We start from the raw sequence: 15,811 nt of genomic DNA on the forward strand, positions 1-15,811 counted from the left end.
AGGCATCCGAGAACAGCCTGGCCAATATGGTGAAATCCTGTCTCTACTAAAAATATAAAAATTAGCCAGGTATGGTGGCATGCACCTGTAGTCCCAGCTACTCAGGAGGCTAAGGCAGCAGAATTGCTTGAACCTGGGAGGTGGAGGTTGCAGTGAGCCAAGATCGCACCACTGCACTCCAGCCTGGGCAACAGAGTGAGACTCTGTCTCAAAAAAAAATTAAAAAATTATTTCAATTTGGAGGATCAAAATGTGTGATAACTCTCCCTCAGATACATGGAATCAAGTGTTTTGAATGTTCTGAACATGTAAGCACACTCTGAAAGACTCGATGCCAAATGATTTTTTATTAGGATGCTTGGGTCGCTGACTAGGTGTATTTGAACTTTCCTTCTCCTCTCCCCCCAACAAAAAACATTTTTATTGCTTTATTATTTAATAATAATATTTTCAGCTTTCACAATTGTCCTGTACCTAATAGTTAATGCTTAAGTTCAAATTTAAAATAATATGAATAAAGTAATACATATTTCCAGAACTAAAATTGCTTTAAATCTAAATCAGTACACCTACTACGTACCCACATTTTTAACAAATAAATAACTCCATATTAGAATATTTATAATGATTATTTTCACATGGTTCATATCTGATTTAAGGGACATTTCACCAAGAAATAATCTGCTGGAAAAAGTATTGCAGAAATATAGTTACAACATGTAGATAATTAAAATAATAAAAATTAATCCCAGCACTTTGAGAGGCCAAGGCGGGAGGATTGCCTGAGCTCAGGAGCTCGAGACTACTAAAACACAAAAAACGCCAGACACGGTGGCTCACGCCTGTAATCCCAACACTTTAGGAGGCCGAGGTGGGCGGATCGTGAGGTCAGGAGTCTGAGACCAGTCTGGCCAACATAGTAAAAGCCCATCTCTACTAAAATACAAAAAATTAGTCGGGTGTGGTGGTGTGCACCTATAATCCCAGCTACTCGAGAGGCTGAGGCAGGAGAACAGTGTTAACTTGGGAGGCAGAGGTTGCAGTGAGCCAAGATTGCGCCATTGCACTCTAGCCCGGTCGACAGTGCAAGACTCCGTCTCAAAAAAGAAAAAAAAAAAGGAAAAAAGAATTAGCCGGGTGTGGTGGTGGGTGCCTGTAGTCCCAGCTACTTTGGAGGTTTAGGCATGAGAATTGCTTGAACCGGGAAGCAGCGATTTCAGTGAGCTGAGATCATGCCGCGGCACGCTAGCCTGGGACATAGAGTGAGACTCCATCTAAAAAAAAAAAAAAAAAAAAAAAATTGTAGAAATTTGGAACATTTACTGAAAAGAATTACTCTGGCTTCATTCCTATACCCGATAATGTTTAAAATAATATATCTTTATATCTTTAAAAGACTATGACAGTCTTGAACTGAACAAAATTCACAGCTGATATTATCAGCTTGAAGTAAACACACAACATATGCTAGGTAGTATGCTCTACAAATAAGCTACAGGATGTAAACAAGGCCAGAAATGTGTTATTGTAAATTCAGCATGGTTAATCCTACCAAATGAAGATTGTCTGCCTATATTTTTCAAAAAGGAAAACAAGCTGGGTACGGTGGCTCACACCTGTAATCCCAGCACTTTGGGAGGCTGGGGCAGGCAGATCACTGGAGGTCAGGAGTTCGAGACCAGCCTGGCCAACATGGTGAAACCCCATCTCTACTAAAAATACAAAAAAAGGCTGGGCACAGTGGCTTACACCTGTAATCCCAGCACTTCAGGAGGCCGAGGCGGGCAGAACACCTGAGGTCAGGAGTTTGAGACGAGCCTGGCCAACATGGTAAAACACCATCTCTACTAAAAATATAAAAATTAGCTGGGCATGGTAGCGTGTGCCTGTAATCCCAGCTACTCAGGAGGCTGAGACAGGAGAATCACTTGAACCTAGGAGGTGGAGGGTGCAGTGAGCTGAGATTACACCACTGCACTCCAGCCTGTGCGGCAGAGCAAGACTCCGTCTCAAAAAAAATGTATATATATATATATCCAGCGTGGCGGCAGGTGCCTGTAATCTCTGCTACTTGGGAGGCTGAGGCAAGAGAATCACTTGAATCCAGGAGGTGGAGGTTGTAGTGAGCTGAAATTGCACCACTGCACTCCAGCCTGGGCTACAGAGGGATACTCCATCTCAAAAAAAAAAAAAAAGGAAAACAAAAAGACACTTAAGAGTTTTATCTGTTCTGTCCCTACAACCCTTTATATTGTTTCTCTTTGATATAATGGTACTGTTTTGGTCACATATATTTACTCCCAAGAAAATCTGAATTGAACTTTGCTTTTTACTTGGAGTTTTGTGATTTTCATAATTGCTGCAAGGGACTAACCAAAAGCATAGATCTGTTATATAAGCAACAGAGTAACATTTTTGGATTTAATACTGCTCAACTGTAAAAATAATTCATTAACTCAGTCTTTACCCCATTTGTGTCTGTCATTTCCTATAGATTTAAGGTTATTTCCATTGTATGAACTGATAACACAACTGAAAACCACCTATATTTATTCATCTATTAACTTCTAAAAGGATTATAGGTCATCACCATCTATCTATTTTCTGAACCTAAGTAGACTCCTTATAGTTTCATTTTTTCAGCCATTTTCTCTATTTTGTTCTATGGGCCCTAATATAATATTAATATATAATGGCTAACTTTGATTTTTTACTATGTATTGTGTTGCAATTAATTTAATACTTATAAGAACCTTATTAATAAGAAGAAGCTTCTCCACTTCTTCTGGAATCTCCACCTGGTTGTCTGCCTACTTCTACTCCTGCCTCCACCATGTCCATCAGGATGACCCAGAAGTCCTACAAGGTGTCTACCTCTGGTCCCCGGGCCTTCAGCAGCCATTCCTACGCTAGTGGGTCTGGTGCCCGCATCAGCTCCTCAAGCTTCTCCTGAGTGGGCAACAGCAGCTTCTGGGGTGGCCTGGGTAGAGGCTATGGTGGGGCCAGCAGCGTGGGAGGCATCACCACCGTCACAGTCAACCAGAGCCTGCTGAGCTCCCTTAACCTGGAGGTGGACCCCAACATCCAGGCCTTGTGCACCCAAGAGAAGGAGCAGATCAAGACTCTCAACAACAAGTTCGCCTCCTTCATAGACAAGGTATGGTTCCTGGAGCAGCAGAACAAGATGCCGGAGACCAAGTGGAGCCTCCTGCAGGAACAGAAGATGGCTCGGAGCAACACGGACAACATGTTTGAGAGTTACACCAACAACCTTAGGCGGCATAGACACTCTGGGTCAGAAGAAGCTGAAGCTGGAGGCAGAGCTTGGCAACATGCAAGACCTGGCGGAGGACTTTAAGTATAAGGATGAGATCAATAAGCACTCAGAGATGGAGAATGAATTTGTTCTCAAGAAGAATGTGGATAAAGCTTACATGAACAAGGTAGAGCTGGAGTCTTGCCTGGAAGGGCTGACTGACGAAATCAACTTCCTCAGGCAGCTGTATAAAGAGATCAGGAGCTGCAGTCCCAGATCTCAGACACGTCTGTGGTGCTGTCCATGGACAGCAGCCACTCCCTGGACATGGACAGCATCATCGCTGAGGTCAAGGCACAGTACAAGGAGATTGCCAACCACAGCCAGGCTGAGGCCAAGAGCATGTACCAGATCAAGTATGAGGAGCTGCAGATGCTGGCTGGGAAGCACAGGGATGACCTGCGGCATACAAAGACTGAGATTTCTGAGATGAACCCAAACACCAGCCAGCTCCAGGCTGAGACTGAGGGTCTCAAAGGCCAGAGGGCTTCCCTGGAGGCCGCCACTGAGATGCCGAGCAGTGTGGGGAGCTGGCCATTAAGGATGCCAACACCAAGCTGTCCGAGCTGTAGGCTGCCCTGCAGCGGGCCAAGCAGGACATGTGCAGCAGTTGCATGAGTACCAGGAGCTGATGAACGTCAAGCTGGCCCTAGACATGGAGATCGCCACCTACAGGAAGCTGCTGGAGGGCGAGGAGAGCTGGCTGGAGTCTGGGATGCAGAACATGAGTAACCATACGAAGACCATCAGCAGCTATGCAGGTGGTCTGAGCTTGGCCTATGGGGGCCTCACAAGCCCCGGCCTCAGCTATGGCCTGGGCTCCAGCTTTGGCTCCGGCGTGGGCTCCAGCTCCTTCAGCCGCACCAGCTCCACCAGGGCCGTGGTTGTGAAGAAGATAAAGAACCGCAATGGGAAGCTGGTGTCCGAGTCCTCTGACGTCCTGCCCATTGAACAGCTGCAGCAGTCCCTCCCAGCCTGCCCCACCTGCAGCTGCCCCAGAGCCCAGGAGGGAGGCCACTGTGCAGGGGAGCACAGGAAACAGGTGACCCACCTGAGGCTCAGCCCTAACCCTCAGCCCACCCACGGGAGGAGTTTACTGCCTGGGCACCCCCTTTACTCCATGCCTCCCGCTACAAAACAATTCAATTGCTTTTTTGGGGGGGTCCAAAATAAAACCTCAGCTAGCTCTGCCAAAAAAAAAAAAAAACCTTATTAAAACTTCGTAAAAAAAAACAAAATAGAACCACCAGTTAGAAATCTGACATAAGAGAAACAATATATAAGACTATAGGGACAAAGTAGATAAGAATCCCAAATAGCTATTTTTTTTTATTTTTGGAAGATACAAGTGAAAAATTTTCATTTGGTTTTACATTGTTTTTACAGTGCTTATATATTTCTGGTCTTGATTACATCTTGCAGTCTTGTAGTATGAGGAAAGTACTAGTATTATTATCTCTTTTCATGCATAGTAACTAAGTTACTTGTTCCAAGTTTCAGAGATATCAAGGAATAGTGCTGGAGTTCAAATCTGGCCAGTCTGGTTCCCAAATCCTTGCTGTAAACCACTATGTTATGTAGCCCCTGTGCCTATGTGGCATAAATTAAAGGCCAGAGGGAAGCAGAGTCCTTTCTAAAATGGAAGGCATCAGAGCCGCACATATCCCAGATTATATACCTCTACCTGCTACTACTCACCAGAGCCAAGTTCTTCCAAAGGCAACAGGGCCAGCTTGAGTATTAGAGCCTGCTTAAGGCCTTGCTTGACTCCCCTTATTCCTACTTCCTGGCTCTTCAAGGCAACATGGAGAGAGATGGTCATCAGGCTCCCTTCTCTTTAGGGACTCATTTTCTGAAGGAAAGTCATTTCCCACATAGTTTATGGCAAAGGCAGGACAGGACCAGTCTTAGCCACAGTTACAGAAAAGAGAAATTTTCTTTGTTACTTTCTTAGCCAGCAAAACCCATTTCCCAGCCTCTTGATGTACTCAGAGCCTAACCTGCTTTTTTTTTTTTTTTTTTTCGTGATAGAGTCTCACTCTGTTACCCAGGCTAGAGTGCAGTGGCACAATCTCGGCTCACTGCAGCCTTGGCCTCTCGGGTTCCAGCGATTATCCTGCCTCAGCCTCCCGGGTAGCTGGGATTATAGGCATGCACCACCACTCCTGGCTAATTTTTGTATTTTTAGTAGAGACGGGGTTTCACCATGTTGGCCAGGCTGGTCTCAAACTCCTGACCTCAGATGATCCCCCTGCCTCGGTCTCCCAAAGTGCTAGGATTATAGGCATGAGCCACTGTGCCCGACCCCTAACCTACTCTTGATACTCACTGCCCTCACGATGATTGCCTTTAACCTGTTCAGAAGCCTCCATTGTAGCCCTCCACTCCATAGTGCCATCTTGCAGTCTCATTCTTTAAACCACCTCCCCTTCTGTGGAAAAAGTGCTAGTTACTCTTTAGTATCTGTATGCCCCTTCTTCCATAATGATAGAGCACCTACTGTCTGGCTGCCTTGCAGTTAGTTATGGCCATATAACTAAGTTTTACCCAATGGGATGTAAACATACTGATGGGGTTCAGGATATGCTACCCTGAAATATGGCACGCTGACATTTGAGAAAACAGCGGAAGCAGGAAGTCACTCTCATTTTCCCTGACCTGTCTCCCCTGAAGCAGGTTATAAGACCCCCATTTGAGAGGTACTCCTCCTATACCTGAAGGAAAGGGAACATACTGAACCTGAACAAACAGGCCTTTCAAATTCCCATAAGGTCATCATCATCATATCCTACCCTCTCTGTTCAATCATACTTCTCTAAAATTGTCCACTTCTTCGTCAAACCTAAGCATAAAAAAAACCACACAAGCTTACCTGTTTCTTTGGTCTTCATTTCCTTAGGAAGGCTCCTATGTCACATAAAAGTCTTACTGAATAAATTTGTATGTTTTTCTTATTTGTTATTATAGAAGCCTCAGCCATGAACCTAGCAATGAGTTAGGAAAGAAATCTCTTCTCCCCAGCCCGGCACGGTGGCTTACAGTTGTAATTCCAGCACTTTGGGAAGCCAAGGCAGGAGGATCACTTTAGGTCAGGAGTTCAAGACCAGCCTGGTCAACATGGTGAAACCCCGTGTCTACTAAAAATTCAAAAAAAATTAGCCTGGCATGGTGTGCCTGCCTGTAGTACCAGCTAATCGGGAGGTTGAGGCAGGAGAATTGCTTGAACCCAGAAGACGGAGGTTGCACTGAGCCAAGGTTGCACGACTGCACTCCAGCCTGGGTGATACAGCAAGACCCTGTCTCAAAAAAAAGAAGAAATCTCTTCTTCTCTACCACACATTGTATATTTACGGGAAGTATGCTTAAGGAAAGGTGATATGCTCTCCTTTCTCCGTGTGTCTTCCTGCTGGCTGGAATGTAGATTTTATCTCTTCTGTGAGGCACAGCAGATAGCAAGATAGAAGGAACCTAAGTCCCCAACACGATGGAATGCCATAACAGACTTGGTCTGACAACCTGGTAGACTTCAGTTATTTTATTTTGTTATTATTATTATTTTTGAAATGGAGTCTCGCTGTGTCACCCAGGCTGGAGTGCAGTGGCACGATCTCGGCTCATTGCAGCCACTGCCTCCCGGGTTCCAGCAATTCTCCTGCCTCAGCCTCCCTGGTAGCTGGGATTACACGCATGTGCCACACCTGGCTAATTTTTGTATTTTTAGCAGAGACAGGGTTTCACCATGTTGGCCATGCTAGTCTCAAACTCCTGATCTCAGGTTATCCACCCGCCTCAGCATCCCAAAGTGCCAGGATTACAGGCGTGAGCCACTGCACCTGGTCAACTTCAGTTATTTTAATGAATTCTGGAATATAGCAGAGAAACAAACTTGTACCTTGAGGCTACTATTATCCTGTAGTATTTTTGTTACTGGCAGGCAAATTTAACGTGCCCAGCCGACCTCAGTTATTTTAATGAATTCCGGAATATGGCAAAGAAACAAACTCTTACCTTGAGGCTACTATTATCTGCAGTTATTTCTGTTACTTGCAGGCAAACTTAACCTATTTGCCCTCTAGTGTGTGTGTGTGTGTGTGTGTGTGTGGCAGGGTCTTGCTTTGTCACCCAGGCTGGGGTGCAGTGGTGCCATAACGGCTTGCTGCAACCTTGATCTCCTGGGCTCAAGGGATCCTCCCACCTCAGCCTCTGGAGTAGCTGGGACTACAGGCGTGCACCACCCACATCTGTAGTTCCAGATGGTGGGAGAATCGTTTGACCCCAGGAGGTCAAGGCTGCAGTGAGCTGTGATTGTAGTTTTTGTAGAGATTGAATTTCATCATGTTGCCCAGGCTGATCTCGAATTCCTGGGCTCAAGTGATCCTCCTGCCTTGGCCTCCCTAATATATAATGAAATAATTACATAAATTATTATGCTTAGATTCCAGGTGTGAGCCACCATGTCAGGCCTCTTTCTACCATTGATTAGCAAGACTTGTGGCTTTGCTAACATAAACAGAAGAATATCCTTTCAATAACATGAAACTTTGAGTTGGTCTCTCCTGATTCAGCAAGTGATATATTAAAGGGGGAAAAGGAATTTAGAAAAACCATCTCTTAAGATAAAAACTCAGCTTGTGGCCCGGTGAGGTGGCTCATGCCTATAATTCCAGCACTTTGGGAGGCTGAAGAGAGAGGATTGCTTGAGTCCAGGAATCCAAGATCAGCCTGGGCAATATAGTGAGACCTCATATCTGCAAATAATAATTTTTAAAAATTAGCTGGGTATGGTGGTGCGCATCTGTAGTCCCAGTTACTTAGGAGGTTGAGGTGGGAGAATAGCTTGACCACAGGAGGTCAAGGCTGCAGTGAGCTATGATTGGGCCACTGGGCTGCAGCCTGGGCAACACAGGCTGCAGCCTGGGTAACATGGTGAGACCTCAAAAGAAAAAAAAAAAGAAAAGAAAAAAAGGAAAACTCAGCTTGCTTGCAAGGCTACTGACATGCATAATACTATTTTGTTTTCAAAAGTTGAATACCATGTAGCATTTTCTTTTTGTACCCTTTCCATATCCCAGTTCTGCCAGCCTGATCATCATCTCTGCCAACTAGAGCAAAGATTGGGTTCTGAGAAAAGCAAAAAAGAAACTAACAAGAATAGTTTTCAAAACATTATGTTGTTACAATTACCTGAAGGAAAAGAGCTAAGTTTCATTCCTTTGCATTCCTTAGGCCAACAGTCCCCAATCATTTTGGCACCAGGGATGGGTTTCATCATAAGACAATCTTTCCATGGACTGGGACGGTGGTTGGGGAGATGGTTATCAGGATGATTCAAGCACACTACATTTATTGTGCACCTTATTTCTATTATTATATTGTACTATATAATGAAATAATTACATAAATCACCTTAATGTAGAATCAGTGGGAGCCCTGAGCTTGTTTTCCTACAACTAGATCATACCATATGGGAGTGATGGGAGACAGTGACAGATCATCAGGCATTAGATTCTCATAAGGAGCATGCAACCTAGGTCCCTTGCATGTGCAGTTCACAGTAAGGTTCAGGCTCCTGTGAGAATCTGCCGCCACTTCTGCTGCTGCTGATCTGACAGGAGGCGGAGCTCCAGCGGTAATGCACGCAATGGGGAGCAGCTGTAAATATAGATGAAGCTCCACTCTCGCTCTCAGAAATAATAATTCAGTCAAATACAGATGAACCTCCTGCTGTGCAGCTTGGTTCCTAACATGCCATGGACCAATACTGGTTTGTGGCATAGGGGTTGGGGACCCTGCCTTAGGCCATTTCCCATCCACACAGCTGCCAAAGCTCATCTTTTTAAAACGGCTGACAAATTTATAGAAACAGAAAGCAGAATAGAGGTTACTAGGGCTGGGAGAAAAAGAATGGAGAATTATTACTTAGTGGGTACAGAGTTTCTGTTTGTAGTGATGGAAAGGTTTTAGAAATAGAGAGTAGTGATAGTCACACAATATTGTGACTACAATTAATGACACTTAATTGTAATTCTAAAATACTGAAAATGGCACACTTAATATTACATATTTTTACCACAAAATAAATAAAAGCTAGAAAAAAAGTATGTTAAAAGAATACAGGAAAAGATGCCTACCCCAAAACCTTTCAATCATCTCTATTTCTATACCGACTTCTTATTCTAATTTTTATGAAAGCTTTTGGAGGCTGCAGAATGTGTCTAATATGTAACCAGCATATTTGTCTGCTTAGCTGAATAATTACAAATAAAAGCACTTTACTTGGAGACCGGGGGCAGTGGCTCAATCCTGTAATCTCAGCACTTTGGGAGGCCAAGGCAGGAGGATCACTTGAGGCCAGGAGGTCGGGACCACCCTGGCCAACATGGTGAAACCCAGTTCTCTACTAAAAAGGCAAAAATTAGCTGGGTGTAGTGGTGGGCGCCTGTAATCCCAGTTACTTGGGAGGCTGAGGCACGAGAAGCACTTGAACCTGGGAGGCAGAGTTTGCAGTAAGCCAAGAGCATGCCACTACACTGCAGCCTGGGCGACAGAGTGAGACCCCATCTCAAAAAAATAAAAAATAGTCGGGCGCAGTGACTCACACCTGTAATCCCAGCACTTTGGGAGGCTGAGGCGGGCGGATAACCTGAGGTCAGGAGTTTGAGACCATCCTGGCTAACACAGTGAAACCCCATCTGTACTAAAAATACAAAAAATTAGCTGGGCGTGGTGATAGGCGCCTGTAATCGTAGCTACTCGGGAGGCTGAGGCAGGAGAATCACTTGAACCCAGGAGGCGGAGGTTGCAGTGAGCCGAGATGGTGCCACTGCACTCCAGCCTGAGAGACAAGAGCGAAACTCTGTCTCAAATAAATAAAAAATAATAAATAAATAAAATAGCACTTTACTTGGTATACGTTTTTTTCCATTTAATGATGTGGGGGCAGAAGTAACTCCTTAGCAGCTCATACCCAGATTCCTTGTACAGAGAGAGAGAGATACCGTTTACTTGAGCAGAGCTCTAAGGTAAACAACAGTAACAAAAAGAATCTCAGCTAGGGAAGGACTCTGCTTAGATTAATCCAGGGGAGGAGGAATACCTGAATCACACTTAAGCTTGGCAAATCTAGATCCTTGATTAATTTTCAAATTATTTGCCATCTAAGATTGTGTATAATTTTGTATAAGATACAGGCTTAGCAGTGTCCCCTTCATATTTACTTAGTAAAGAAAACCAAAAGTTTATTGATTACAAAAACTGAAGTATATATTTAAAAAGTTGTTGGTGGGAAGAAAAATGATGCCAGAGCCCAAGAAATTAATTAAGTCAGTAATAGCAAGAGGACTAGATGAACCAGAAGAAAGGAAAATACAAAGAAATTAAAAACAGCAAATAAAGCAAAAGTATTCTAAAATCTAAATGGGAATTTAAGTAAACAGAATGAAACGGGGTTGAGAGGTTACTGAAAACATAGGCAACCTTAAATGTCTTGCATTCTTTAAGCCTTTACAGAGTGTTATTTTATTATTATTATTATGAGATAGAGTCTCGCTGTGTCACCCAGGCTGGAGTGCGGTGGCACAATCTCGGCTCACTGTAACCTCCGCCTTCCGGGTTCAAGCAATTCTCCTGCCTCAGCCTCCCAAGTAGCTGGGACTATAGATGCATGCCATCACACCCAGCTAATTTTTGTGTTTTTAGTAGAGATGGGGTTTCACTCTGTTGGCCAGGCTGGTCTCAAACTCCTGACCGCAGGTGATCCTCTCACCTCGGCCTCCCAAAATGCTGCGATTACAGGTATGAGCCACTGCGCCCAGCCCAGAGTGTTATTTAAATTTTGCACATTAAATATCTCTTGAGCATTACTATACTCACAGCAATATGAAAGCATTTGTCCTTGCTTCCACCAGAAAGGAGATTTCCTGTCATTCGGGTAATTTAATCTCCACGTTCTACCTTGTTTACAGCCATATAGCTGTTAAGATTGTAGCCTGGGCCAGAGATCAGTATAGCAGAATTGGAAGGAGCTATTATGGTGTGACTTGTTGAAAGAGTTTCTGTCTAAAATCAAATTCTTCCACTGACTTGCTTCACTGACTCTTATTCCCACCATTTGAAAATGTTTGCTTTGGGTTAAGGTATTATTGTCACAAGAAATTTTCTTAAGACATAGATCTCCCAGGGAGAGCTAAGATAACCCAAAGCTCTGGGCTTCATTTGTTTTTGTTTGTGTGTTTTTTTTTTGAGACAGAGTCTCACTCTGTCGCCCAGGCTGCAGTGCAGTGGTGTGATCTCGGCTCACTGCAAGCTCCACCTCCCGGGTTCACGCCATTCTCCTGCCTCAGCCTCCTGAGTAGCTGGGGCTACAGGCAACCGCCACCGCGCCCGGCTAATTTTTTGTAGTTTTTAGTACAGACAGGGTTTTACCGTGTTAGCCAGGATGGTCTCGATCTCCTCACCTTGTGATCTGCCTGCCTCGACCTCCCAAAGTGCTGGAATTACAAGCATGAGCCACTGTGCCTGGCCTGGGATTCATTTGTTAATGTGAACTCAGCAGGACACGAAGGAACAAGGCGCAGAACAGCTAAGTTTGTGTGTGTGGAAGGTCCCGTGGATCTGTTTTCTCTCAGACATCTCAGTCAGAAGTCTCATGTCACTACATACTAACATATTTTCCTCATTTAATATCCGATATTGCTACTGATGAGTATTTCCCTTTAATGAATTACATTTGGGTTATAGTTATCTTCACCATTCCTACATAGGTAAGCAGGCAGTTCTTAATTTACAAATGAGCCAAACATTCATACAGCAATTTTGGTCTCCCATTGCCAATTAATTATGGAAAACGATGCAGCTTTTTTGTAAATCTGGGGCTTAAATGTGAAGGAAGAAAAGACTCCCAGGTCGAGATGTGCTTACACTGGCTGACTCCAAGGACAATCTTGCTGGCAGTGATACCCTACCTATTTAGAAGCCACTCTCTCCCTTTCCTCTTCCCCAAATCTCTTCCAAATGTTGCCTAAATTCCACCATATAGAGTTTGTTTTGATTAATAAAATTCAAATGCACCTGAGAATTCAAAAGGACACAGAGGCCAAATTTGGGGCAATTTAAATTTCAAAAGGAATAATGACTGCAATTGATTATAAAACAGTGATAAGTAAAAACCCATGAATCTATAGTGATACTCAGAGAGAAAAAAGATAATTTGCCACCTTTGAAGGTGACTGTTATACTAACTTCTTATTCTGAAAATTGGTAATTAAAGCACCTACCCCATCTTTTAAGGAGGAATTGTAGTTCATTCCCAGCTGAAGAAACGTTGTGTGTGTGCGTGTGTGTGTGTATTTATAAATGCTAGCTAATAAATGTAGAAGAAATGATATAATTAGAAAAGTCATCATTCTGTCATCCCTAATGAAATAATTCAGTCAAGGGTGATCAAGAATGCTAACACATAATGGGAAAGGTTGTTTTGGGGTCCGATATTTGCATGGGACTAAAGTACCACCTCACAGATGACCTTCTAATTACAAAGGAGGGCTTTACCACTTTGATGACATTTAACATCACAAATAGCGGGACAATCTGATATTGTGTGCCGCCTGATGTGACACAACAATCTAAAGTACACATCATTACCTCTGATATATTCTTGCTCAACCTGATTAATTTGAAGTTAATAAGAGTTTGAATTTAACCTTCCAATTTATAGGAAATGAAGGAGATAGAGAATCAAGTTAAATCGCACCTGGAGAAAACAATCAAATAAACCCAAAATGTAAAGCATCCTACAAATTAATTTGTCCTGATCTCTTCAAAAGGTCAATTTTATGGGGAAAAAAGTGGAGGTGTGACACCTTTCCTTACCCATTGTAAAGGTCATGGCCAACACTCTTATAACAGAAGACAAGTTAGTAAAAGTGTAACTAATTTATTTAATCAAAGTTTTATGTGAAAGTCTTTTGTAAAGCACCTACCAAAAAGATTTCAGCCTTTTCAGACTTCCAAATTGGGATTTGTCTGAAAGAGAACATAGTCCCTGTGAATGACTCCTTGATACTTCTTGTATCAAATTACCTCCTCAGTCTCTAAATCACTCAACTGTGGGGGGTGTGTTGGGGGGGGGAGGTGAGTGTGTGTTGGGAGAAGGAAGTGATATATCTTGTCATCTTAACACACTAATCAGGCCTAACCTCTTCTTTAGCTTCCCACTAGGCATGTACAAATTCCCTGAGAGTTCTCACGCACTTACACCACCTCATACTTTTCCCAGGGAAAGTGGTCACTCCTAGGAGAACAATGGGTGCATTTCACAAAGTTTCTCAGGAAGTTCCATACCTCAGTGTGACAAAACCTTATGGAAACAAGAGGAGAGAGAAAATGAAAAAGGGAAGGATCCAGAAGGAAGCAATGATGAACTAAAGGGAAGAATCAATGTCCTTAATAAAGACAAAAAATGAAAACATCGAAAAGAAGGAACAGGGCCGGGTGTGGTGGCTCACACCTGTAATCCCTGCACTTTGGGAGGCCAAGGCAGGTGGATCACCTGAGGTCAGGTGTTTGAGACTAACCTGGCCCACATGATGAAACCCTGTCTCTACTAAAAATACAAAAAATTAGCTGGGCATGGTGGGATTACGCGCCTGTAATCCCAGCTACTCAGGAGGCTGAGGCAGGAGAATCACTTGAACCTGGCAGGCGGAGGTTGTAGTGAGCCGAGATCGTGCCACTGCAATCCAGCCTGGGCAACGAAAGCAAAACTCCAACTCAAAAAATGAAAAATAAAAATAAATAAAACTTAGCCAGGTATGCTGGTACATGCCTGTAATCCCAGCTACTTGGGATGTCGACGCAGGAGAATCGCTTAAATCCAGTAGGTAGAGGTTGCAGTGAGCCAAGATCATGCTGCTGCACTTCAGCCTGAGCAGCAGAGCGAGATTCTGTCTAAAAAAAAAAAAAAAAAAAGAAAAAGAATAAAAAGGAGGAACAGGCAGTAATGTTAATCCCTAGGTCAGGGAGGATTAACATTTAAGAACAGGGAAATTAATTTGACAGTTAGATAATCGCTTGTGACCTTGGAAAAACAATTTCTATAGCCTGTGGCAGAAACTAGGAGCACTTAAGAAATGAGTGGCAGCCTGAGGCAGAAACTAGATTATGAACACTTAAGAAATGAGTGGCTGATGAGAAAGCGGAAGTAAATACAAGATGGCAAGTGAATAAATTTCTGGAAAGAGATCAGGTACCTGCTCTAGACAGGGCACTATGCAGACTTCACGGGCATATGACCTTTGCAGTTGCACAGAGTCCAGTACTTATAAGGGTCCTGGCTTGGCTTAATACTTTGATGTCATGTCTTGAAATTCTTAATAAGTTTTGAACATGGCACCCTGCATTTTCATTTTGCACAAGTCTCCACAAATCATGCAGTAGGTCTGTATTAGTCCGTTCTCATGCTGCTATGAATACCCAAGACTGGGCAATTTACAAAGAAAAAGGTTTAATTAGCTCACAGTTCCACAAGGCAGGGGAGGCCTCAGGAAACTTACAATCAAGGCAGAAGGCACCTCTTCATAGGGTGGAAGGAGAGAGAATGAGTGCAAGCAGGGGAAATGCCAGATGCTTCTAAAACCATCAGGTCTCCTGAGACTCACAAATTATCATGAGAACAGCATGGGGGAAACTACCCCCCATGATTCGATTACCTCAACCTGGTCCCATCCTTGACATGTGGGGACTACGGGGATTACAATTCAAGGTGAGATTTGGATGGGAACACAGAGCCAAACCATATCAAGGTCCAACAGGGCATTGAAGGGGACCCAAAATATGTCATCCATCATTCATTCATCTAATGTTGAATGTTTACTCCACAAATAAGTGAATTGCCTACTACAGAGCCAATCTCTGTAGTGGTCTCTGGAAACATAAGAAACATAGTGAACAACACAAATGTATGAATACATTTTTAAAGAAAAGGTTGTTAACTTCAAGAATATTAAAATGTAAATACAGTGATTATATGACATTCTCATTCAGCACTTTAGTTGTAGAACCTATATAATTTTAGTCAATGTATTCAACTTCCCTACATCCCAGATTAGGGAGAATTTACCCTCCTAAGTTTATTAGGGGAATGAGACCAGGAACATAAAGTACTTGGCCCATTACAAGGTATACAGTAGTATTCAATAATGTGAGTGACTATGATGAATTTCCAGCACCTAGCATTGCCTGGCACATAGTAAGAGTTTGGTAAATAACTTTGTTAAGCGGGAAAGAAAGGAAATTTCAAATCAATCTGGATAGTTAGACATACATTTGCAAAAATAAAACAAAATACGTTTGTTTCATATATATAAGCATTGATTAGGCCAAGAAGAAAATGTGAGAGGATATATAATAAGTTGTTGATCATGGTCAAATCTATGTAATAGGATTTTGTGGAGAAAGATTTTTTTGTGTGTGTTTTACTTCATAAACTCCTTATTT

The 15,811-nt window shown here is 43.1% G+C and overlaps 1 pseudogene; it reads left to right on the plus strand.

Annotated features, from left to right (window-relative positions):
- Window positions 1-2,821: 2,821 nt before the first annotated feature.
- LOC112635851 lies at window positions 2,822-13,741 on the plus strand (annotated as a pseudogene).
- Window positions 13,742-15,811: the final 2,070 nt, after the last annotated feature.

The sequence above is a fragment of the Theropithecus gelada genome, chromosome 12, assembly GCF_003255815.1.
Source record: "Theropithecus gelada isolate Dixy chromosome 12, Tgel_1.0, whole genome shotgun sequence".
Lineage (NCBI taxonomy): Eukaryota > Metazoa > Chordata > Mammalia > Primates > Cercopithecidae > Theropithecus > Theropithecus gelada.